The sequence below is a fragment of the Macrotis lagotis genome, chromosome 7 (assembly GCF_037893015.1).
Source record: "Macrotis lagotis isolate mMagLag1 chromosome 7, bilby.v1.9.chrom.fasta, whole genome shotgun sequence".
Classification (NCBI taxonomy): domain Eukaryota; kingdom Metazoa; phylum Chordata; class Mammalia; order Peramelemorphia; family Peramelidae; genus Macrotis; species Macrotis lagotis.
The window spans coordinates 17,956,412-17,980,962 of record NC_133664.1 but is presented as its reverse complement, the minus strand read 5'-3'; the positions used below and the strand labels follow the sequence as shown (position 1 = coordinate 17,980,962).

Genomic DNA, 24,551 nt, shown 5'->3' with positions numbered 1-24,551 from the left:
CAGTAAAGAGCAAAAGCAGAAGACTCAAAAACCCAGGTGCAGACTTTAGAGGTCACCCTTTCATCTTCCAGAGGCCAAGTGTCCAAGGTCTTGGAAACAGTAAGGAGCAGAGACTGGGGTTTGAACCCAGGATCTTGACTCCAAATCTAAAGGTTTTTCCTACTGAGCCACTTTCCACCTTCTTGAGACCTTTCAGAAAACCTTAAATGGAAGCTGCCTGAGGATTTCAGACTGTGGACTGGGGTAGTATTAATATGGTAACATGTATGAGGTGGGTTGCCACCACATGCCAATAAAAAAATGGACACAGGCCCAGGTATTAGTAGGATCACTGACTATTAGTCCTTATAACAAAATCCATAGATAAGACAACCATTAGGACAGATATGCTGATAGAAGACCTTTATAGGCTACCCATTCAATTGTATGCCATAGCCTAGATAATAAGCACTCTTCATCCACTTGGCTGTTCTTGTGTGGATAGTTAAAGCTTTGAGTTTTGGAATATCATCACTTGGGGCAGCTAGGTGGCACAGTGAATAAAGCATCAGCCCCAGAATCAGGAAGACCTGAGTTCAAATACCACCTCAGACACTTATTAATTACCTAGCTGTGTGATCTTGGGCAAGTCACTTAACCCCATTGCCTTCCCCCCCAAAAAAAAACCCCAGAATATCATCACTCCCCCAAACTGCAACTATTAGATGTATAATTCAGAAAGTAGGAGAAAAGTATATGACCAAGTGGCAACATATTACAAATAAAGAATTACAAAAGAAACCGGGAGAGAAACAATTCCATCAAGCTTATATCAAAGTGAAAAGAAGAGTTATTCCTATGGCAAGTGCAAGGAATAACCAGTGGATAGCCTGTGTTCTATGTGCTATGCTCAAATGAATTTTGAGCTATAAGAGGTCATCTGGTTTGCCCCTTTCTCCTCATTTTCAGATGGAAAACTGACCTGGAAATGTAGATAAGTTACCCAAGGTCATAAAAGACAGTAAGTATCAGAAGAAGAATTTGAATTAGGTCATCTTACATTCAAACTAAGGGTGTTCCCATCCTGTTTCTCCTTCCAATGATAGGAGAAAGAGAAAGATGTACCCTCTACCCAATGCCTTCATGGTGAATTTATGGGAAAACATGAACAGGAGTCATATATGGTAGGCTGACACAGATGAGCTGCAATCTGCATCACTGGAGTGAGTGTTGACATTGGTGATACATTGGAAAAGTCTAGGGGAAAATGCCTTCTGATATTGAGATAAGCCTTGGAAACACAACTCATCCATAATATTGGAACTCCTGGTATTTATTCTGATTTTAAACAACAAAAAAAAACATTTGGAATAACCAGAGGAAAGAAGAACCTTATCAGGAGATCCACAGAAACCCTAACTATGCTTCATTTTATAGCCAATTGTGAATCAAGGTTAGAAAAAAGATTCAATATGTCTGGACAGATAAATGGCTTAGATGGATGACTTGAAACAAGGTACCTTCCCTAGGAGAATTGGAAAAAAAAAACACATCTAACACTACATGTCATTTTTCAAATCCTAATTTAACTAATAGCACTCCTCCTCCATAGCCAGGCAACCACTGGGGGATGCAGCAATCAGCATCAGTGCAGTGTGAAGGGGCTGCCTGGCCTCTCTCAGTAAGCAGCCATGGTTCAGTTTAATAGAACTATGTGACTTTTTAGGGAAACAGTAATGAATCAATGTGCCGACATGTACAAGCTTTTCCTGAAATGCTCCCGGGTTTTGTAAATGTATGATAGGGAAATATACTCTTGCCTTCATTTTTTTTGGAAACATAAATAAGCCAAGTGATTTGGACCTCTTCGTGCAGACCTACCTCTCACCATTACTCAAATAGGGATGAAAAGTCATCCATTTCCCAGGGTTTCACAACAGACATTTTCAAGTCCAGACACCAAAGAAGTTGGATTTTCCTATGTTCCCTTTGTTCCAAATACTCAAGACTTCAAGGAGATGAGATTTGGTGGGTGCCTGGAGATTCCCTCCTCCACAGATCAGAAACTTAGAGTTAGGAGAGCCCTCAACAGAGTCTCTAATCCATCTCTCTCATTTTGCAAGTGAAGAAACTGAGGTTATATAGATGATAAATCTCAGAGGTCTTCTAATGCTCCATAGAACAACAAAAAAATCTCCAAAAAAGCAAGTAGCAGAAATGTCTATTTTGCCTCAAGTCATCCTGGTGAAGGGTTCAGTCAAACTGAGCCAGGTTGGACTAAGGGCCTGAGACACACAGACACGAAGGGGCCCAGAGCTAGAGTCTTTTCAGAGTCAGTACTTTACATTTGAGAATCTTCCTTGCCTCAATGAAGTATGGAAATAGGACATTGTGCTATTATTCTTAGAGGGGAAAATGAACAGTATTATCTATGTCCTAAGGAGATTAGAAATAAACACACCGCACTTTGAAAGGCAGCATGATGTCACAAGGAATCAGGAAATTCAGGGTTCAAATTCTGCCCTACTCACTCACCAGTTCTCAGGAGAATCATCACAGTATCCTGATTTTCAATTTCCTCAACTGTAACATATAGCTAATACTTGTGTTCCCTACTTCCCAGGGACAATAATCAGAAAAGTACTCCCTACTTCCTAAAATGAGATTTAGAGATGGAAGCATTTAGTCCACCTTTCTAAATAAAAATAATAAAATGAACCAAAAAAAAAAAAAGGGCAGCTAGGTGGTACAGTGGATGACCTGAGTTCAAATTCGGTCTCAGACACTTAATAATTACCTAGCTGAGTAACTTTGGGGAAGTCACTTAACCCCATTGTCTTGCAAAAAGAAAAAAACAAACAAAAAAAAAATAAACCAACTTCCTTACTTTACAGATAAGAAACTGAAGCCCTGGAAGGTTAAGAGACTTAGGATCAATCTGGCCTCAGACACTTAATAATTGCCTAGCTGTGTGACCTTGGGCAAGTCACTTAACCCCATTGCCTTAAATAAATAAAATTTTTAAAAAAAAGAGAAACTTAGGATCAAAGATATAAAGATAGAAGAGACCTCAGAGACCATTTAATCCAACCCTCTCGTTTTACATTCGAGAAAACTGAGGACTTAGAGAGGTGAAGTGATTTGCCCAAAATCATGCAAGTACAGGCATCCAAAGCAAAATTTAAGAACCCAGAATCTCAATTTCAGTCTCTCTCTCCCTCTCCCTTTTCACTATAATACCCAGTATGAATCTCTATATCTTTTATGGTAGCAAACATTGGTCTGCAAACCCATTCAACTGCATGCCATAGTCTAGATAATAAGCACTCTTCATCCACTTGGTTACTCTTGCGTGGATGGTTAAAGTTTTGAGTGGAAAACCAAATAATGTGTAAGTATAGGATAGAAAATATTCTAACTAAAGAAACCCTCCCTCATGTCCCAGTCACCCATTTGATGGAGTTTCTGCCAAACTCTTGCCTTACTACATTCCCTCCCCCCCCATCCTAGGGACACTCACTTGCTGGGGATAGTACAGAAAGAATATTTGATGACACAAGGATTGAAACAGACAATCTGTGTCTCTCTCAAATTGTAACTGGTAGTAGCCCACTTTAATAGAGATAAGTCAGGAATTTTTGTCCCAAACACAAATCTCCTGAGCCATGGTCCATATCTTCAGATGGACTAGTACAAGTACAAACCTGACTAACTAAACTGAGATTTAGCTGATGGTCGGTGTTTCTGTATTTAAACAAGACCACCCCCATCATCACAGAGAATCAAACATGTAATAATTGTGGTTTTTAGTCTAACTGCCATTTCATCATTCTTGCTCCAGGCTCAGCCCTTACTCCATGGTCCAGTGACTTTGGCCTCCTTGCTCCGTCTCCTGACTCTGGACACTTTCCCTGGCTGTTCCCCATGCCTAGAATTCTCTCCCTTCTCATCTCCACCTTTGGGCTTCATGTCTCAGCTAAAATCCCACCTTCGAGGACAAATCTTTCCCAGTTGTCCTTGTGCCTTCCATCTGGTATTAACCCAATGTCATCCCGTCCAGAGCTCTTTCCTATGTGACCATTTGCAAGTTGTGTTGTCTCTCCGCCCGAACGACAAGGACCATCGTTTCCTCGGACTCCCTGGGGTACAGTTACTTTGCTACACAGTCAGGAGATGCCCAACAAATGCTTGTTGATTGATTGACTGGCTTGTCAAAATTCAGTACTCACTTAACTGAAACTACCCTGTGAGTCCCCGAGGGTTTCAGAAAACTCAAAACTCAGGCAATAAAACATAGAATAATCTACAAAGCCATCCCAGGCTTCCCATAGTTGACAAGGAGATGACAGGCTTGATTTACAACTAGAACCCACAGCCACAGCTTTGGTCCCCTTAAACAGGTAGTAGTGAGAATCCCCTTCTCCCTCTTGCTATCCCAGCCAATTGTAGTTTTATTAAACATCATCATTGTAGCCCCATTAAGCCTCACTCCTCAGCCCAGTCCACTGGGCCTTCCCTGTGAGCCCCCCCCTTTTATATTTTCCTTCCATTTCTGTGAGTCCACAAGGCTGAGAATGCTTTCTCATCTCTGCTTGGAGAATCCTTCTCTTCCTTCAAGATCACCTTCATCGGGGCAGCTAGATGGCACAGTGAATAGAGCCCAACTCTGGAGTCGGGAGGACCTGAGTTCAAATCCAGCCTCAGACACGTAATAATTACCTAGCTGTGTGACCTTGGACATGTCACAGGCCCACTGCCTTGCCAAAAAAAAAAGATAACCTTCATCAAGTACCACCTTCATTCAAACTGGAGCTTTCCTGATCCATATTCCCGTCCCCTCCTCCAAAGTCTATGACCCTCCCCAAACTGAATTTAACTACTTTGCATTGACTCTCCCACGACAAAGACTTTTTCTTTCCTTGAATTTGTATTCCCAATCACTGGCAGTGGCTGGTGTAATTTTGTTGGTGTTGGGTCATTTCAGCCCTGTCTGACTCTTTGTGACTCCATTGGGGTTTTTTCTTGGCAGAGATACTGAACTGGTTTGCCATTTCCTTCTCCAGCTCATTTTACAGATGGGGACACTGAGGCAAATGGATTTCAGTGACATACCCAGGGTCACACAATTAGGAAGTATCTGAATTCACATTTGAACTCGGGAAGAGGAGCCTTCTTCACTCCAGACCCAGCCTCTGCACTCTATGGTACCACCTAGATGCCTTTTTGATATGATGTTGATTAATTGATTCATTCTACCAAGGTGCTTAACCCCACAACTTTTTTTGCTTAAAACAAGTGATTTCAGACCATTTTGCATCATGGAACCTTTTGGCAGTCTGATGAAGCCAACTCATGGGATCTTTCACAGAATCATGTTTTTCAATACATAAGATTACAAAGGAAGTTAGTTCTATTCAAGTAGATAGCTTTTTTACAAAAAATACACACACACCAGGTTAACAATCTCTGGTTTAGAGCATGAAATAGTTCACAATGGTGCATGCATTTTGTCAAACTGATTTGGCCATGGTCCAACCACCCCAATTTGTCGGTCACCCTCATAATGCTCCATCCTTGATGGACACACTTTTGCACAGGTTGACTCTCCCTCTTTACTTCCATTTCTTAAAATCTTGGGCCTCCTTCAAGATTCAGTTCAAATGTTATCTTCTCCCCATGGTCTTTTCTGGTCCTCACATTGCTAGAGTCTTCTCTTTAAGATTCCCTCCCTTTGGGGATTTCTAGCAGATTTATGGGCACATTGTCTCTCTCCTTAGAAGTTTCTTGAGGACAAGGACAGGGTTTTGCCTTCCTTTGTATCAGTACTTAGCACAGTGCTGCACATAGTAGATACTTCATAAATACATATTCACTGTCTTCTGGCAAGTCAGAGGCTTCCTCACTTTACTTGTCCCTTCCTACCTATACCCCCTGGCAACACATCACTTTCTGTGGTCACAGTGGGGCAATAAATGCAAAGAGATGGCAGCCTGTCCAGTTTTGCCTTTCTCCATATCCTCAGCTTCTAGCATAGCATGTGATCAAGAGTGAGCACTTAATCAATGCTTATTGATTTGTTGATCCAAGGGGTGACCACACCATAAGATGGATGGTGCACAAAATTCGGGTTTCTTTTTTGGAGATGTAGAGTCCATATGAAATATGTTATAAAAGTCATGGGAACACTCAGGTTAGACCATGGAGCATTGTTACCTGGGAAACACAAGGAGTTATTAACTGACACAGAGTTAGCACCCAACTTTCACTCTAAGGGAATGATTTCAACAAATCCCTTCCATCTCTGAAGTGAGCAGCCAATCCAAAGGTTGGTTTGGACAAAAATCTGGGCTTCCCTTCTCATCAGGACCTCAACTCAAGGCACCTTCAAGTGTTAACCTGAAATACTAAATATCAATGAGTATTTCAAACTACACGGTTAATGTCAGCACAGGATTCAATGTTCTTAACATGGGTCTGAAAGGGAAGGGGAGAAGAGGGGAGGGGACAGACAGGATGATGACTTGAATTTTAATAACAACGTTAACAATATCTGTCAGCATTTGTTGCCCTCCCGAGAGAGCTGTACTGGTAAGGGATATAACCAGGGACCCGGCTGAAGAGCTGAGCCTTTCATAGTACAAGACAGTCAGTCAATAAACCTTTATTAAATACCTACTCTGTGTCAGATACAAAGAAAGGGAAAAGACAGTTCTTGCCCTCGGGGAGTTCACTATCTAATAGGAGAGAACAGGTTGGAAAGAAGCAGCTCTATGCTTCCATCCTATAAGCATTGATTCAACTCTTTTTCTGCATCAGGTACTGGGCTAACCAGTGGAGATACAAAGCAAGGTGAGAGAGTGTCTGGACTCAAGGAATCAGATTCTATCAGAGGCAAACAGGTGAGGAGAAAGAGGGAAGAACAAGGGAGGGAGACAGAGCAAGAGAGGAAAAGGGGGAGGAGGAGGGAGGGGAGAGACTCAGAGAGAGAAGAAGACAGAGAAGAAAAGAATAATAAAGGAGGGAAGAAGAGACAGAGACAGAGAAAGAGAGGAAAAGTGGAGGAGAAGGAGGGAGGGAAGAAAAAGAGAGGAAGAGAGGGAAAGAAGAATAAAGGAGGGAAAGAGAGAGACAGAGAAAAAGAAGGAGGAGGGAAGGAAAAGAAAGAGAGGTACATGTATATATTATAGAGAGATATGGAGAGAAAGCTATCTATGTATGTGAATGTATATTGTGTTTATATATTGTAGAATCTATATGAAATACATGTGCATGTGTGTGTGTGTGCTAGCGGATGTGTATTATAGACAGAAATTTATCTGAACTATATATGTAGAGAGAAGTGGATATGTGTGCATGCATGCATACATTTTTATGTTTATATGGGTATCTATATACATGTATGCAGAGAGAGGCAAGAGGGAAGAAAGACTGATTTAACAGTGAGGGAGGATCTTCCCTTAGGAAGTGGCATTAGAGCTGAACCTTGAAAAACCCTAGAGCCTCTAAGAGGCAAAGGTGAGAAGGCAGCAAATGCCTGCCAAGGAGTATACAGTCAGTTCAAAGATGCAGAGGTGGGAGATGGCTGCCATGGACAGCTAAGCCAGTCTGGCAAGAAAAAAAGTTCATTTAAAGGGAAGTAAGGAGAAATGAACCTAGCAAGACTGGAGTCAGCTGATGAAGGGCATTTATTGCCAGTAAACTCAACCATCTACCAATTGCTTGGTAAGCACCTCCTAAGTTTTCGACTCTGGGGATAAATAATTTCCATGAGGGCAGGGACTACTTCCTTTCCTATCTGCATAACTCCAGGGCCTAAAATAGCACTTACTACACAGTAGGTGCTTAAATGTTACTTGATGGACAAGATGAAATGGTTCCTGACCTTAAGGAGTTTCCATTAGGTGGCAGAAAGTTCTGGATTTGGGAGTCAGGAAGCCCTGACTTCAAATCTGGTTTCAGATGCTTCCTAGCTGTGTGACTTTGGGCAGGGTCACTTGACCTAATAATCTCTGTCTGCCTCTGTTTCCTTGTCTGTAAAATAGGGATAATAATAGCCCTTCCCTTCTAGGATTGTTGTGAGGATTAAATGAGATAACATATTCACAGTCCTTTGCAAAACTTAAAGCATTATATAGATGCCAGTTGTTAACATCATTCTATCAGAGGATCTTAAATTTTCTCCTAGAAGTCATGAATTTTAATCATAATGCCAAAAATAACAACACCTGGTCTTTCTACAATGCTATCAAATTTGCAGAATGGTTTACAGAAATGATCTCACTTGAGTTTTACAACAAACCCTGTGGGTAAGTGATTCTAGGAATATCTGATTGTCCCCATTTTGTAAATTAGAAAATTGAGGCTTAGAAGAGTTGAGAGAGCCATGAAGTTTCTTTAAGATGTAGGAATGACTTGTGTGCAAAATGACCAGGACAGCAGGGATACACATGAACTCATCAGTCCTTGGCACAGTGCTCACCTCAGCTTCCTCCTTCCTTTTGTCAGACATCATTATAGATAGAGATTGAAATTACTTCCAGTTTGGGGTGTGTGAGTGGGGGGTTGGGGAGGGATGGGCAAGTCTTCTGTATTTTCCCCCTCAATGAAATAAATGATCAGAAAATTTCAGAGACAGAATCACATCAGGTCAGCTGGGGCCATGCATTCCACATTTGAGAATGCTTATGGCCAAACCAGAAATTTCCAAACTCAACAAGAGACAAACTTTTAGGTCGTCTGCATCTCTTTGTGTCTCTGCCTGTATCTCTGTCTCTCTCTGCCTGTATCTCTGTGTCTTTCTGTCTCTGTCTCTGTCTCTCTCTCTCCCCTTCCTCCCACCCCCATTTCTGACTGAATTCCTGCAGATCACTTTACAAAGAGAGCCAGCCAGAGAAGTGACCAACAACCATTCCAACATGCAGACTTAGAACACAGGGGAAAGAAATAGGTTGGATCATTTATCCTTAGGATTGGACCAGATCTGGAGAATAATTCAGATGGTCATCACAAAAGGAAGATAAGAGTGCCATCAAAGTGGCCATAGTGGATGGTGCCCTGGATTTGAATCCCACTTTGGATACTACCTTGCTAGGGAAATCACTTTATCTAAGCACCACTTCATCTGTAAAATGGGGGTGAAAGTAGCCATCACTTTGCTGAATTGTTATAAGACTCAAGCCTTACTTTACAGGACCAAAGAACTAAGTTTTGATCATTAATCCATTAGAAATGAGTTTTTAGGATGTTCCTGAGCAGTAAATTTGAAAATGTAACTCATGGCTATTAATCATGATATTAGAGAGACCTGATGCTTTGCTTTAAGTTTGTTCTCAGAATCACAGAAATTCAAAGTCAGAAGAGTCTTCAATGGGCAACTAGTCCAATTCCCATATAAAACATTAACCTCCCAGTGGTCTTCCAGCCTCCACTTGAAGACTTCCAAGAAGGGGAAAGGGACTCCCAGAGCCAGGCAAATTTCACATAGACAAAAATAAAGGCCAACCTGCTTCGCCTGTATTTCACACCAAGAAAATGAGTTCCTTTCCCCTCCCCTCCTCCTCTCTTTCACATTTTATCTGCCAGAGTCTTACTTCTTCGCTGGTAAAAACATCAAGTTAGCTTGTTTCCTGTCTCAATGTTATTCTTGAAGTGGGCTGCAGTCGGAATCTGATTTTCATTGGGCTATTATTATTTGCAGCTGTGTGACCTTTTTAACCCTGCTTTAAAAGTGACATTTCAGCCCTCCAGCTCCAAACATTGGAGGACTGAGAGATTTCCAAACTCAAGATCAGCCAGCCCAGGGAAAGGAGAGAAGGAGAGAGGGAGAGAGGGAGAGAGGGAGAGAGGGAGGGAGAGAGGGAGAGAGGGAGAGAGGGAGAGAGGGAGGGAGGGAGAGAGGGAGAGAGGGAGAGAGGGAGAGAGGGAGAGAGGGAGAGAGGGAGAGAGGGAGGGAGGGAGGGAGGGAGAGAGGGAGGGGAGGGAGAGAGGGAGGGAGGGAGGGAGAGAGGGAGAGAGGGAGAGAGGGAGAGAGGGAGAGAGGGAGAGAGGGAGAGAGGGAGAGAGGGAGGGAGGGAGGGAGGGAGAGAGAGGGAGAGAGGGAGAGAGGGAGAGAGGGAGAGAGGGAGAGAGGGAGGGAGGGAGGGAGGGAGGGAGGGAGAGAGGGAGAGAGGGAGAGAGGGAGAGAGGGAGAGAGGGAGAGAGAGAGGGAGAGAGGGAGAGAGGGAGAGAGGGAGAGAGGGAGGGAGGGAGGGAGAGAGGGAGGGAGAGAGGGAGAGAGGGAGGGAGAGAGGGAGAGAGGGAGAGAGGGAGGGAGAGAAAGAATGAGAACTTGGTGGGGGGGGCATCTCTCTGGGTCACCCAGGGGATGTTTACCCCAGAGCTGGCATGAATAGGGCCAGTGACTATTGGTTGACCATTCTGGATTTCACTCATTATTAACATTTTTTAATAACCCAATCAAACTTGGAAGAAATGAACAGTCCTAAAGAGACCATCACCAACTTTGGGATACCCCCAAACCCAGAATGCTACAAATCCAATGAGTCACCTATCACAGCTCTTGCCCATCTATTTCCTATACCATTAAGTAATTATTTGGACCATCAAAAAGTTAGTCTTTAGGAATGTAGCAAGGACAAAGTCATGTCGAGTTAGCATCAACTTCACATCTTCCTTCCCAACAGAAGGAGATTTTTGTCCTTCCGCCTCCTCCACTCCCTTTCTCCTCTTCTTTCTCTCTTTTTTTCTTCTTCTTGTCCTCCTCCCAGGGTTATTCAGATGGAACCTCTGTTCTCTGATACAGGCACCATGGTTTCCACATATCTATCCCCAGACCAACTGATTGGGGATGACAACGGCTCTGAGGGCCTGGTCAATATTTTCATTAGAAATTCTGCTATTAGTGGGATTGGGGTTTTTTCCAAATGGATTTAGGGACTAGAAAGTAATCCAGGCCTGGTATCTCCCCAGAGGCTTTAACAAGAGAGAGCAGGAGGGACTCCAGCCTCAGGGTGGGGGTGGGGGGAGGGAAGGGGGGGGTTCTGTGCTAGATGTGGAAAAACATTCCATCAGGATGAGCTTTTCATGTTTGTGGATTGTTCTTTTTTTTTTTAAGTTTTCATATCCAAGTGGAAGACCCATGTTTAAAGCAAATGGCTAATAGCAACTTAGGTTTTTATAAAATTTGGTTAATATGTTTTCATGTGCATGTGTATAAATATGTAAAATAAGACATATGTTGTATGAAATGGGTTCCTGTCTACATAAATAGTATTAAATGGGGGCGGCTGGGTGGTGCAGTGGATAGAGCACTGGCCCTGGAGTCAGGAGTGCCTAAGTTCAAATCTGGCCTCAGACACTTAATGATGACCTAGCTGTGTGGCCTTGGGCAAGCCACTTAACCCCATTGCCTTGCAAAAACCTAAAAAAAAAATTTTTAAATAGTATGAAATGGATTGTGAGCACACATGTGCTATGAACTAGGTAGGTGGTGTGTGTGTGTGTGTGTGTGTGTGTGTGCGCACGCACGTGTGCACTCACGCACGCATTGTATGATAGGCAATGTGTCCTCATAACCAGAAAGCCATCTTTAGAATCAGGAAGATTTGATGTCCTGTCCCCCCACCCCATGCATACTGGTCATATGACTAGAAGTTGGCCATTTAACCTTTTAAGTGACTCTAGGCAACTCTCAACAATCTGCATTGGCAAATGAAATTTTCTTACCAAGAGCTTCTTATAGCAAAGTATAGAATATACCCATAAAATGCAAAACTCAAAAGAATACATGTATGTATGAATACTTGTGTGTGGATATATATTCCCATGTGTGTGTATGTAAATAGAATGGAGGTACATATTTATATAGCAAATTGCATGTATTCTCTTCCCCTCCTATATGACCTTGACCAAGTCCTTTACCCTACCTGGACCTCATCTACCAAAAGAGAAAGTTAAATTGCTTCTTAAATCCCCATCCGTTCTTCAACTGTGATCCTATATTATGATGCAACTCATAAATAATAATCGTTGTCTCAACGACTAACTTTATGATGATGCTATAAAGCTTGCAAAATGATTTACACAGATGATCTCATTTGATAATTTCATGTCAATCTCTCTGAACCTCAGTTTCCCCATCTACCAAAGAGTAAGTTGAGTTGCCTGGCTTCTGAGGTTCCTTTTTTCTATAAAGCTATGATTTTATACGCTGCTGAAATTATTGTTAGTATTATTATCATCATTATCATTATTAACATTTATATAGTCCTTTAAGATTTTCAAGGCAATTTACATATATTATCTCATTTCATCATCCTATGAATATAGACCTCCATGAAACTCAATTTTTCTTCCTATAAAATTAAGAGGGAGGATAGGGGCTAGAAGAAAGGAGCCCTAGGGTCTCTTCCAATTCTATAAATCTATAAAATGTGTCACAGGTTATTGCACATTCTAGTAGCTATGGGTCACACACACAAACACGAAAAAACAATAAACTACATGTAGCCACCATAAGCCAGGCTCCTGTGCCCAGAATCTTATTAAGGAATCATTCACAAACTGACTGGACAAAAGCAAACTTTGGAAAGGGCATCTAATCCTTAGAACCAGAAGGCCATGTATGGCAATGGCAACAGATAACTAGAGAAATAAACAGAACTGAGAGGACGCTGTATACGGTAACAGCAAAATTGGATAAAATGAATCTAAACTGAGATCCTTCAGCCAAGACTTTTTTTTTTTAATTTTGCACTCCACCCACCCTCCACCCTTAAAGCACAATGTAGAAGTGAGCAGACCTCATAGCTTCCCAGAGGAAAAGGGAAAAGGGTCATTTTCTCACTTGGCCTGGCAGGAAATCGCCTAGATCTAGTTGCTTCCAAGCCATACCTCTGTTCAACCTGGCCTTTGGCATCTTCCCACTGTTTGGGGGGGGGGTGGGGAGTAAGACTTGAGGACAAGGCTAGTAAGTAAAAACACAAAATCAACTTAAAATAATCTTCTTGGTGATTGGGACAATAAGAAACTGGAACCAGAGAAAGGAAAAGGAAAAATGAGTCTAACTTCTGCCTGTGGTCCCCATGTGGAGAGGGAAGTGAGGAAGAATTTAAGCAAAAGCCTCCATGCAAACAAGGTAGGCAGCAGGAAAGAAGAAAGGGGAGCAGGTGAGACCTAGGAACCAGACTGGCCCCCCAAAAACCAGCTTATTACTATTCAAGTAATAGAAATGCTCATCTCTCTCACCCCAACCCTGCTTATTGGGAAGGGGTTAGCAGGCTATTTCCCATCCAAATTCCTCTCTTCTGTACTGAACAAACAAGCAAATTTCTTCAAATACTATCAACCAGTTGGGCTGCCCAGGGATGAAAAATGGCTCATTTCTAGGGGATCAAAATGCAGACTTGAGGGGAACATGGCTTCGGGTGTTGAGACTTGTTCCTCCCCAATAGTCTGAACTGCTCTTCCAGCTGGTAATACATTCTTTCTCTGTCTGTCTGTCTGTCTCTCTCTCTCTCTCTCTCTCTCTCTCTCTCTCTCTCTCTCTCTCTCTCTCTCTCTCTCGCACACACACACACACACACATGAATGAGGCAAATAATAAGATAAGACAATGTGCTTTACGGGCAAAGAGAATAATTCCATTCATACAGACCATCTCAGGGTTTATTGAGAGCACATACTGAGATCCTTGGATGAGATGAGTAAGAAACATCAGCCCCATGGGGAAAGAAAGGAAAAATCCAGGGGTGTCCCTCCCTGCTGACAAAGAAGCCTCAAAGTTCACCATGCTTAGGATCCTGAAATTACTCTTTGAAGTAGCAAATATAATTTGTCTCTTTCTTCATTCCTTCTCTGTATTCCTCCCCCCTCTTTCCTATCTTTACTTCTCTCCCTCTTTTTGCATTTTTCTATCTTTTTCCTTCTGTGTTTATTTCTATTATTCCAATTCTATTTTCCTGCTTTTTTGGTTTGGCTCTTTCTGTTTATTTCTCTATCTCTGCTTGTATTTTGACTTCCATTTCTGTATTTCTTCTTGTCTTTATCCTTACCCTTTCTTCTTTCTCCCCTTTCCATTTCTTCCATTTCTCTTTCCTTCCTTTCTGATTTTTCTTTCCTTTTTTAGCCCTTTCTTTTTCTTGCTCTTTTTTCTTTCTGGTTTTTTCCTCCCTTTTTTTCTTCCTTTCCTTCTTCCATCTTTTTTTCATCTTTTCCTAACCAAAACCCTTCTCCATTTTAGGGGGAGAAATGTCCACAAAGCCTAAGCTACTCTCCAGTCACCTTTCCCTGGGAAAATTATTTGGAAATCACCATTTCACTCTCCAAATCACCCCCCCACACAAAAGGTTACCATTGCCCCAACTTCCAATTCATCCAACTGCTTCTGCCGTTAATAAGCAGAGGCCAGAGCCAGCTCCTTTTATTCCCTAAGGGGGCTGGCTCCAAAACAACAGCATCGTTTTTCAATCTACATGGTAAATCAGCACAGAGAAGGAAAGGGGAGAATTATTTTTTACAAAATAAAAAGGGCCCCTGGTCTCCTAAGCCCAGCAGCCCCTCCCTTAGCAGGAAGACTGTTCTCTTAGGTCAGGGATCTCAAGGTCAGGCCCTGGAAAACACCCTTCTTCTGGACTCCTCGGAGACTGAAGGTCAAAGAGACAGAGGGCAGCAATCCCACCCAGGGTGGGGCTTGGGGAAGGGCAGCCTGTGCCTTCTCTTTGCAAGTCTGAATGAAGGCCCAGACAAGTGTCCCTTCCCTAAAAACTACTTGGCTAAATAGGGGCCTGGTAATGAGGGAATTCAAGGACTCTTCCCTGGTATTGTTTGGGAGCTATTCTGGGGAATGTCAGCAGTGATTGATTACTGGTCAGGCCCAGCTTGTGCCTCAGTAATTAGGCCTTGCTGTATCAGAAACTGAGAATCCTTGGTTTCTTGTGATCCACCAGCAGTAAAAAGTGGAAACCTTCCCCTAATCTCCATTCCTCTGGGCTGTCCCCTCTCCCCCTCAGTGGAGAAGCCAGGCTTGGTCATTGTGGATAAAACAAGGACTAAAACTACATCTCCGAGAATGGATGAAGCCACACTTCTGGAATGCAGAGGTTGCATTAGATAGTCTCAAAGGCCCCTTCCCACCCTTATATCTATTCCTCTGTCCCTAGCAAGGATGCCAATAGAAGAAGAAAAATGGAAACGTCGACTTTTACATAGGATGGTCTAGTTCTACGGTTTCAATTGTGTAGGAAACTCCTGGTATGGAAATTCCCTCCCCTGGTATAGGTTGACCATTCAGCAGCAGTTTCTAGTCTTAGTTGGCCCCATCTCCCTCTCAGGTAGCAGTGTTGTCTCTCTTCGCCCTCCAGTCATCTTGTGAGTAGACCTCTGTACAAATAGTGGCTCCCACTCCTCACCCTGGGCAGAACTGAAGCAAGGATTCTTTCAGTTGGGGCTCCAGATCCTCAGAGCCTAACAGAATGTCTTATACAAGGTAGCAGATTAAGAAATGACTTTTAAATTGAAATGAACTATGAGGGTAGGGACTGTTTCCTTATTGCCTTCATATTTCTTGCCTAGTTGGTCTTTAATCCTTGTCCATTGATTGATGAGATGATTCTGCTTCATGCCAGGCTTCCAAAGTGTGGACGGGCCCTGAGCTCTGATGTCAGTTTGGTGTGGCTGCATCTTGCCTCACTCACTCCTTGAGTGGTGACCAAACAAGTGGAAACTTTCCCAGATTGTGGAGTCATAGCACTCCATTTAAAGCTAAAGACGATCTCACCCTTTACTTTTTTCTAGAAGACAGGTTAGCTAGGATGGCTGCCCAGCAGAACCCACATTTGAGGGCTGGACTGCTAATTTGAAATCCAGGGTCCTTTCCACACCAATATTTTAATGTGAAATTCACCCACAGTTTATGATCCCCTAACTCACTGGAATGACATTTCAGTGCTTTCTCAAAAGACCTATTTGCTGAGTATCCTGGTGTTTTTCTGAGATTTTCTACCAGACAGAGATGATTTTCTGGAAAGTCAGAACAATTTAAATCGAACAATTTAAATTTTCTATCCTCAAAGTGGTAAGAATATTTTCATAAAACAGTCCATAGATCAGTATTGGGAGAGGGCAAGAAGGAATAAGGAAGAAAAGTGGGGGGGGGGGGCAGAGTTGAGAAAGGTAGAAAGGGGAGACAGAGAGACAAATAGGAACTGGGGAGGGGGAACTTATAAAGGGAAAAAGTTGTTTTTGATAGCTAGGACAGTGGTGTGTTGGAATAAAGTCAATAAAAGGTTAGACAGTCTCACTTTGCATACCACTAGGGTTATTTAAACTTAAAACCACCCACTAATAAAAAACAAATGGGTTTACTTGGGAAAGAATTCTTGATTTGAAAACATTTTCTGAAAAATGATTTGGCAGAGAGTAGATTTGTGCCAGTATTTTATAGCCTATATCACAACATACTCCACATGGACACATGACCTGAATATTAGAGACCAAGAGGATAGAGATGAAATCTATGATTTCATTGGTACAGGAAAATCCCAGATGGCTAAACTCCTTCAAATAATGGAGGTTAATCTCTGAAATTTGTAGACTGGAATAATTGCCTAGACATGAGTGACTTGTCTTTGGACACTCGGCCAATGTTTCTTAGAAGCAGGTAAATCAAATTACCCTCATGGAAATAGTTGTTTTTAAGTCCACCCCTTCTCTACTTGTCAGTTAGGATTAACTTCAGACAATCATCTTCATCAAGATTGAAGGATTTTAGAAGTTGTGGCCACACAGAGCCATGATCCATCTTCTGAACCAAGTGTCTCCCTTAGAAACAGAGGAAGAGAGGAGGGCAGCAGAGATGTGAGACGCAAGATTTTCTAGCCAATACAACACAAAGACTTAGTCTCAGACTAAGTTGGTATTTGTAAGATGCTCCATTGACCTTGACCAGGAGGCACTGTAAGACCTTCTACTGTCACACAAGAGCTAGCAACAACTGTTTTCTCCAAGTATACAAAGTACACACAAACTCACTGGGTAACCGAGCCAACCAACGTCAACTGAATTCCCTTTTCTAAAGACCAAACCACCAATCAGCCAGTCACCAGGCAAGCAGCTGAAAGGAAAACATGTTATTTTTCCGGGCAAGCCTTAACTTCACTGTGTATGAAACACGGCCCCATAGGGCACATCCCACACATGGTGAGGTTCAGCCTTCCATCTATCATTTGAAACCAATAGTTACCAGTGAACGCCCACAGAGCCGAAAGCACAAGTTCACTGGCCTTCATTTGCTCTCAGGTCCAGGCTTGGCTATTTTCAAGGGCGGCTGCATGGACCAGGATAGGCAGGCAGAAGGCCTGGATTACAGAAGGCAACGTCTGCTGGTGGGATGGCAAGCAGCATAGATGGGCTGAACTGCATTCTCTACAGAGCTGGGTTCCCTCCAGAAGATGGGACAACTCTGACCTCGAGGCAGCTGCTCCCTTAAAAATCTGTCCTTCCCCCAGGGGAGAATGGCCCATAGATCAGAAGTCTTCATCAGGGTGGGTCAAAGAAAAGCAAAATCCACTAATGATAAACAAACAACAGACTTTGGATCAGGCCAGGAAGACACCAGCCAAAACCCACAAAAACTGGACCTGAAACCACAAGATGGAAAACTTCAGAGGGCAAGTCAAGACCCCCAATGCTAAGGATAAGGGGTTAGAAAACCTGGGGTGTCAGTGAAGAACTCCCAGAAACAACTGGCAAATAAATCCAGCTCTGAGGCCTTTCCAGGGCTGGCACTGCCCTGTCCTTCCTTCAAGAGCCAGTCTCAGATTTGGGTCCCTCAGTTTGTGTTGTTTGGGACTTTCTTTCTCTCTTTCTTTCTTTCTGCATGGCAATGGGGTTAAGTGACTTGCCCTAGCTCACATAGCTAGATAATTAAATGTCTGAGGACAGATTTGTACTCAGGTCCTCCTGACTCCAGGGCCAATACTCTATCCACTCACTGCACCAACTAGCTGCTCCCCAACAATTGCTATTATTCAGAGAACATTGGCCAAGGGGTTTTTTCCCAGGGCTAGAGTGTCAAAAGGAATGAATTCACCCTTCTACAGGATCCCCCTTAATTCTGGTGCTCTCCTCTGCTAATTAGCTCTGATTTAACCTGTCTGTAGCTTATGTCACACAGCTGTCTGTGGTCTTCCCATAAAAGTTCCAGTTCCTTGGGGGCAAGGACTATCTTTTGCCTTTGTTTGCACCCTCTCCCCCTTCAGAACTTAGAACAGAACATAATAGATGCTTCATAAATGTTTACTGGCTGACTGATTGGTCTCCCTCAATGGTCACTGCCCAAGAGGTCAATGACAGACAAAGGCTGGAAGACTCTATTAACCTCGGCCCTTGGGTTCTTCTTTGCAAAAGCCAACCTCATTATGGAATAAAAGTCTAGCACTAGCTAAGACTCCCTATTCCTCCTGCTTTTCCTATCTAGCACCCAACTACTCAAGACAGACCATACATAAGAGAACCAGGGCTGGGGAACCTGTTTAACTGACCTAAGCTGCAGAGAAAATGGAACCACCAATCTAGAACTGGGCAGGATCTTAGAGACCAGCATATTCAACCTTTTTATTTTACAGAAGAGGAAACTGAGACCACACAGTCACCCAGTAGAACATGAAGCAGAGTTGGAATATGAACTAAGTCATTGTATTTCCTCTTTGCCACAGGGACTCTAGAACTGAAATGTCTACAGAGAGAACATCTCCAGGCCCTTCCTATTTTAGGAACAAAAGCCAGAACATAGGAATTTACTTCATTCAACTAAGAATGCTACTACTTTTAGATCACAGACTAAAGGAGCATCACCATCTTCATACACAAGTCAGAAGCAAAAGTATCCTATCATGGAGGAGTGACCACAACCACCAAAAAAGTCCTGGGCCAAAAACCCCACTTCCATCACGCCTAGGTGGCTGATGGCAATAGCAGTAGGAAGAGATCTTTAGAACTCAGTGCCACCAAGTTAACATCCATATGGTAGAATATGTGAGGAAAAAGACAGGATTTAGAGTGACAAGAACTGAGTTCAAAACTCAGCTCAGTGGATCAGCAGAACAGATTTGGTGTGCGATTCATAATAGAAAACATCCATAGTAATCTAGGATTTGGTAAACCCAAAGACCCAAGTTTTGAGGGCAAAGACCCACAATCTGACAAAGATTGTTAGAAAAACTAGAAAGGAAACACAAATAAATGTATAGAGATAGAGATGATAGAGATAGAGATGACAGAGATGAGAGAGAGAGAGAGAGATACATGAATAAGGATTATGACCTGAGGACTTCATTGACAAAGGAAATTCCAGGACTCTTGAAAATACCATTTCAGGTTAACAACTTCTCTCTAATGCCCAGTTTTCAGAGTTACCTAAAATACTCATCATCTCCCATCTCAGTCTTTGAACTAGCCATCTTCTATGCCTGGAATGCATTTCCTTCAGACTTCTACTTCCCAAGGTCCCTCTCTAATGGCTCCACCACCATCATTGGCAGGAATTCTTTCCTCATTCCCTCCCCCAATGCTGGAGCCTTCCCTCATAGACTTTCCTATTAGAATAGAAGCTATACTAAGAATGATGATAATAAGAATGATGATAGCAGTGATATACACGGCTTTAAGCTTTCCAGAGCACTTTCCAAATATTATCTCATTCAATCCTCACAACAATCTTGGGAAGTTGGTACTATTATCATTCCATTTTACAGGTGAGGAAACTCAAGGAAGATGTCGCATCTTGTTTAGATTTCCATGACTAGTCAGAGTCTGGGGGAGGCTGTGAGTGCAGGTCCTCCTGCCTCCGGGGCACTTACATCTCCAACTTAGCATCATGTCTCGTGCTTAAGAAACGTTCATTTATTGATGCACTTGCCCGAGGTCAGACAACCAATAGATGCCAGAGACATGATTTGAACCCACATCTTCTAGGTCTACAGACCAGCTCCCTGCCTGTTATGCCACACTGCCTCTGAGAAGAAATATTAAGGGAGCAAATTGGAATCGATATCAAGTATTTAAAAACAAAGTAATTGGAGAGGGAGGGTACTAGCTCCTGGGGCCTTTGCCAAGGCTTCCATAAAGCCAGTTGTGACTGAACTCTCCACAATTCGTGTTTTTCATTCTATGTTTATAGAAAACTCTAGCCCATTGAGCTGTGGAAGCAGACAAGAATGGCCTGTCCCAGAGTTCCTCCTTCTCTGGCACCAGCAATAGCGAGCCAGTGCTGGGCCCTGTAGCTAGTCTCATCAGCCTGGGACTGAGCCTGGTGCCTGTCAAAGGCCAACTGAGGAAAGAGCTGGAAATTTCATTCAGTTCCATGTGGGTAGACTCCTACCCACCCATGCTTATACCCCAACTTGCTCCCAACACTTCTGTTGGATTGGCATATTTACCATCCTTCCACCAGAGCTCACCAGGAGGCAGGAAAGTTGGGAGAGGAGGGAGGGGGCAGGAACAGGTATTTATTAGAGACCTCTGGAGACCAACCAGAGCTACAACTGTGGGCCCCCCACCTACCCCAAATCATGCTTTAAAGCTGGGAGACTTATACATCACCAAGTCCAACCCTTCATTTTACAGATACAGAAAAGGATAAAACTCAGAAAAGTGAAATGACTTGCTCAAGGCCATCCAGCCAGCAAATAGCAAAGCCATGATTTGAACCCCAATCTTCTGACTTCAGATTCAGTGATTAGGTCTAATCTATTTTCTTGTATCTCCTATCATTCTGGCCCCACCAGGCATCTTGCTTCTTCCTTCCTCTAATGGAATTTGAATTTAGGTCCCCTAATCCCAAACACAAAGCATGGGATATTTCCCACATTGATTCCCACACTCCCATCCTCATTTGTTTCAAACCTTTTCCCAAGGTCACTGGACTAGGTCAGGGCTGATCTGAGGAAATCATTTGAACCACAGTGTAAATGACTGATAATAGTTTAATAGGTTTTGTCTGGACTTGAGTTGGCATAAGAAACACCCTATTAACTCCCTCCACAAAACATGTTGGCAGCTCACCTGTTCATTTCTACTCTTAGACTTGGGCCTGGGGTACTGAGAAGTTACATGACTTGGCCAAGACTATTTATGATAGAGATAAACTTGAACCCAGATTTTCCTGATTCCCAAAATGGCCTCTAACCATTAGGCAGAACAACCTCTTGGTGCCACCATGCTCTGGCTATCTGTCGGTGTTGCTCCCACCAGCCTGGCTGGGTTTCTGGCCAAAACCAATTTTTTTTCTACTGGCTAAGTCCCTTTACCTGAACTGGGTCTCAAGATGGGGCTATGTGGCGTCACAGGCAGAGGTGGTCTTGGGCAGTGAGGCCCTTTCCCTGATTGCTCCAAGAAGGAAGCAGTTCCAGACTACAGCCTGGGCCTTCTGCCACCACTTTAGGCTTACACACCCTTCTCCTCACACTCCGTACTCTCTCAAGAAGGGGAGAACTGGGAAGTCTCTAGAGACATGCCAGGAGAAGAATTAAGATCTTTCTGCTTCTAGGGAAAAATGTCACCCTCCCAGCAGGCCCAGGTGTGGATCTCACTTGTTGGGAGTGGACTTTGCAGAGGCCAGAGGCTCCTCCGAAGAGAGGATCCCTGCTAGGGCCAGCTCCCCTTGCCCTTTGCACTCCCTCTTTCCCTTGACCCCACACCACAGCATGGGGGTTACCAAGGATTCTTCACTGAGGATCTGATGCAGTGGAGACAAGAGGGCCTGGCTTTGAGTCCTGGCCTCCACTACTGGCTAGTGCTGGGTGACCCTGGGCCAGGGCCAGCCCCCAGCCTCAGTTTCCTCCTGTGAGGAATCCCAGCACCCCTGAAACTGGCAGTACTCACTACAGAACAGGAGGGAGACTCAAGCAGGAGCCACTTCCCTTCAATAAGACCAGTCATACTGGAGGAGCTTCTGGCAAGGCCAAGTTCCGTGGATCCATCAAAGCGTCAAGCTTTGTTATGTCTCTGAATGCCACTCTGACTTGGGAACGAATGACAGGCCAGTACCATTTGGAGGAAACAAAATACTCACAAATGTTCTTTTATCTATAGCAACCAAGACCCCAGGTTTTGTAACAGATCTAGAAACATCTGTGTGCTGGGGGAGGGGGCACATCCATGGGGATCCACTGTCCTGAATCTCCTATCAAGTACAGCCCCAGGGGCCTAGCTTCTTGCATGTTCTCTCTCTCTCTCTCTGACTCTGTCTGTCTGTCTGTCTCTCCTCTCTGTCTGTCTGTCTCTCCTCTCTGTCTGTCTGTCTCTCCTCTCTGTCTGTCTGTCTCTCCTCTCTGTCTGTCTGTCTCTCCTCTCTGTCTGTCTGTCTCTGTATGTGTGTGTATGCATATATATATATATATATTCATATCTATATCTGTCTCTCTGTTTCTCTCCATAAAACTTCCTGATTCTTTATATTTCAGCACCTTAGAAGGTAGTAACAGAATCGCCACTTGTTGAATTTTTATGAAATGAGGGATGTGGATAGAAAGCTGTATCAGAAAAGAATCTCAATTCCTAATAATAATTCACATTTACATATTCATATGGTTCTGAGAGAAGAGGCGGAGGAAGAGGCAGAAAAGGTGGAGGAGGAAGACGTGCTGGAGATGGAGGGAAGGGGGAGGAGGAGGAGGAGGAGGAGAGACAGAGAAAGACACAAAGAGGGAGACAGAAATACCAGCCAGGTTTTCTTTCATAACTGAGTAGCATTTGCCCCAGATGAATAAAGGGGGAAATGCCCTAGACAGAGGAATCCTAGTCCATTCTCTTGCCTGGGAAGTCCAATTTCAGTACAGAAAGTCCAAACCAGGGGAATAAGATGCATAGGGGGAGGAGTGATGAGGTGATAACACCCAGGAGGCAATGGGATTCTCTAAAAAGACACATACCTGTCCCAACGACAGGATCTGAGGGAACCAAGGAGATGAAACAAACTCTAGAATGATGCAAAAGCTCTCCTGGCCTGGCTTTGTGGGCTGCTGTCCCTGTGTAAACCACTCTACCCCACATGGAGCCTATGATGTCACTCTTTTATAGAGACAGGAGAATGTTAAAAGGGAACGGCACTTAGAGAAAGAAGAGCCCGTGTGGAGGTTCCCGGCCTCCCATCTAAATCTGGCTCCACCATACTTCCATCCCTGGAACCTGGCAAAGCAAGGAAGCTTGCCCTTGCCTTCCACGGCCTTCAAAAGAAAAGTGAATAATAAGCATAATAATAACACTTGAAGTCTTACAAAGTGTTTTTATCAATATTATCTCATCGTATTCTGCAAGGTGGGGTGATAATTATCCCCATTTTGAGGGACCTGAAGCAAAGAGAGAATAAATGGTTTACCCAGGGTGACCTAGCTAGTTAAAGACTGAAGCTAGATTTGTTTTGGGTTTTGTTTTTTTAGGTTTTTGCAAGGCATTGGGGTGAAGTGGCTTGCCCGAGGCCACACAGCTAGGTGATTATTAAGTGTCTGAGACCAGATTTGAACCCAGGTACTCCTGACTCCAGGGCCGGTGCTCTATCCACTGCGCCACCTAGCCACCCCTGGAGCTAGATTTGAATTAAGGTCTTTCTAATTCTAGGTCTAATGCCAAGGCCTCTGTGAAACCTAGGGCAAGTCATTTCAGTTCTATGAGCCTTAGTTTCTTTATATGGGCAATAAGAGGGTTGAACCAGATGAACCACAATTGCCCCTCTAGTTCTAAATCTATGGTGCTATGATCTAGGTTTCATCTAAGGAAAGTCAACCAGCAATGCATACTGTACTTCATGCCCACAACGCCCACCTCCTTGGCACTAAGAAATGAATACCAGAGAACATGGTACAGGTAGGTACTACTGACGATATTGCTGGTGGGATTAGCAGGAAACCACCACCGGGGAATTAACCAGACAGTCCCAGAAATCCTGATTTTTTGTTGTTGTTTTTGCTTTATAATGATTATACTCACTGTAGTCAACACCTATGTCCACACACCCAGTGGTCTCACTTGAAATTATAGGCACCAAGGCTGGGAAGCTGAAGCAGCAACAGGGTGGGATGGGAGGAAGGACCAAAAGAAAGAGATCGACAACGTATAGACTACGATCATTTTTTTTTTTTTTAACAGAGATGGGTAAACAGGCATTATCAGCTGGGAGCTATATCTTTTTGGGGGGGGAGTATTAATAAAGTCTGAAATGTTTTTCCCTCCTCCAGTAACTTCCTCTCCTTTAGATACTTGGAAATTGGTTTCTCAACACCCTCATAATTGTGTATCATTAAGAAGGCAATAGGGAGGCCCAGAGAGGGTTTGAGCTGACTGTCTCACATAAGAAATAAAGAACTAAGAAAACAGGAGTAAACTATATAATTAAAGAAAGAATCTATGTGCAAAAAAACCAAGATGGGTTGGTCAGGGGGCAAGAACCAATAGCTAGCATGTGAACTCTCCTGGTAAACAGACAACATTAAGAAAAAGGGAGGGCAGCTCCCATCAGTGAGCTTATCAGAAGACATGAACAAGAGTCACATAGGGGAGGCAGACAAGGATAACATGAG

At 43.4% G+C, this 24,551-nt stretch overlaps 1 protein-coding gene across 2 annotated transcripts in view; it reads right to left on the bottom strand.

Annotated features, from left to right (window-relative positions):
- The window catches only part of CREB5 (cAMP responsive element binding protein 5), a 495,825-nt gene that overhangs the window by 419,079 nt on the left and 52,195 nt on the right, over positions 1–24,551 (bottom strand). The window lies entirely within an intron of this gene.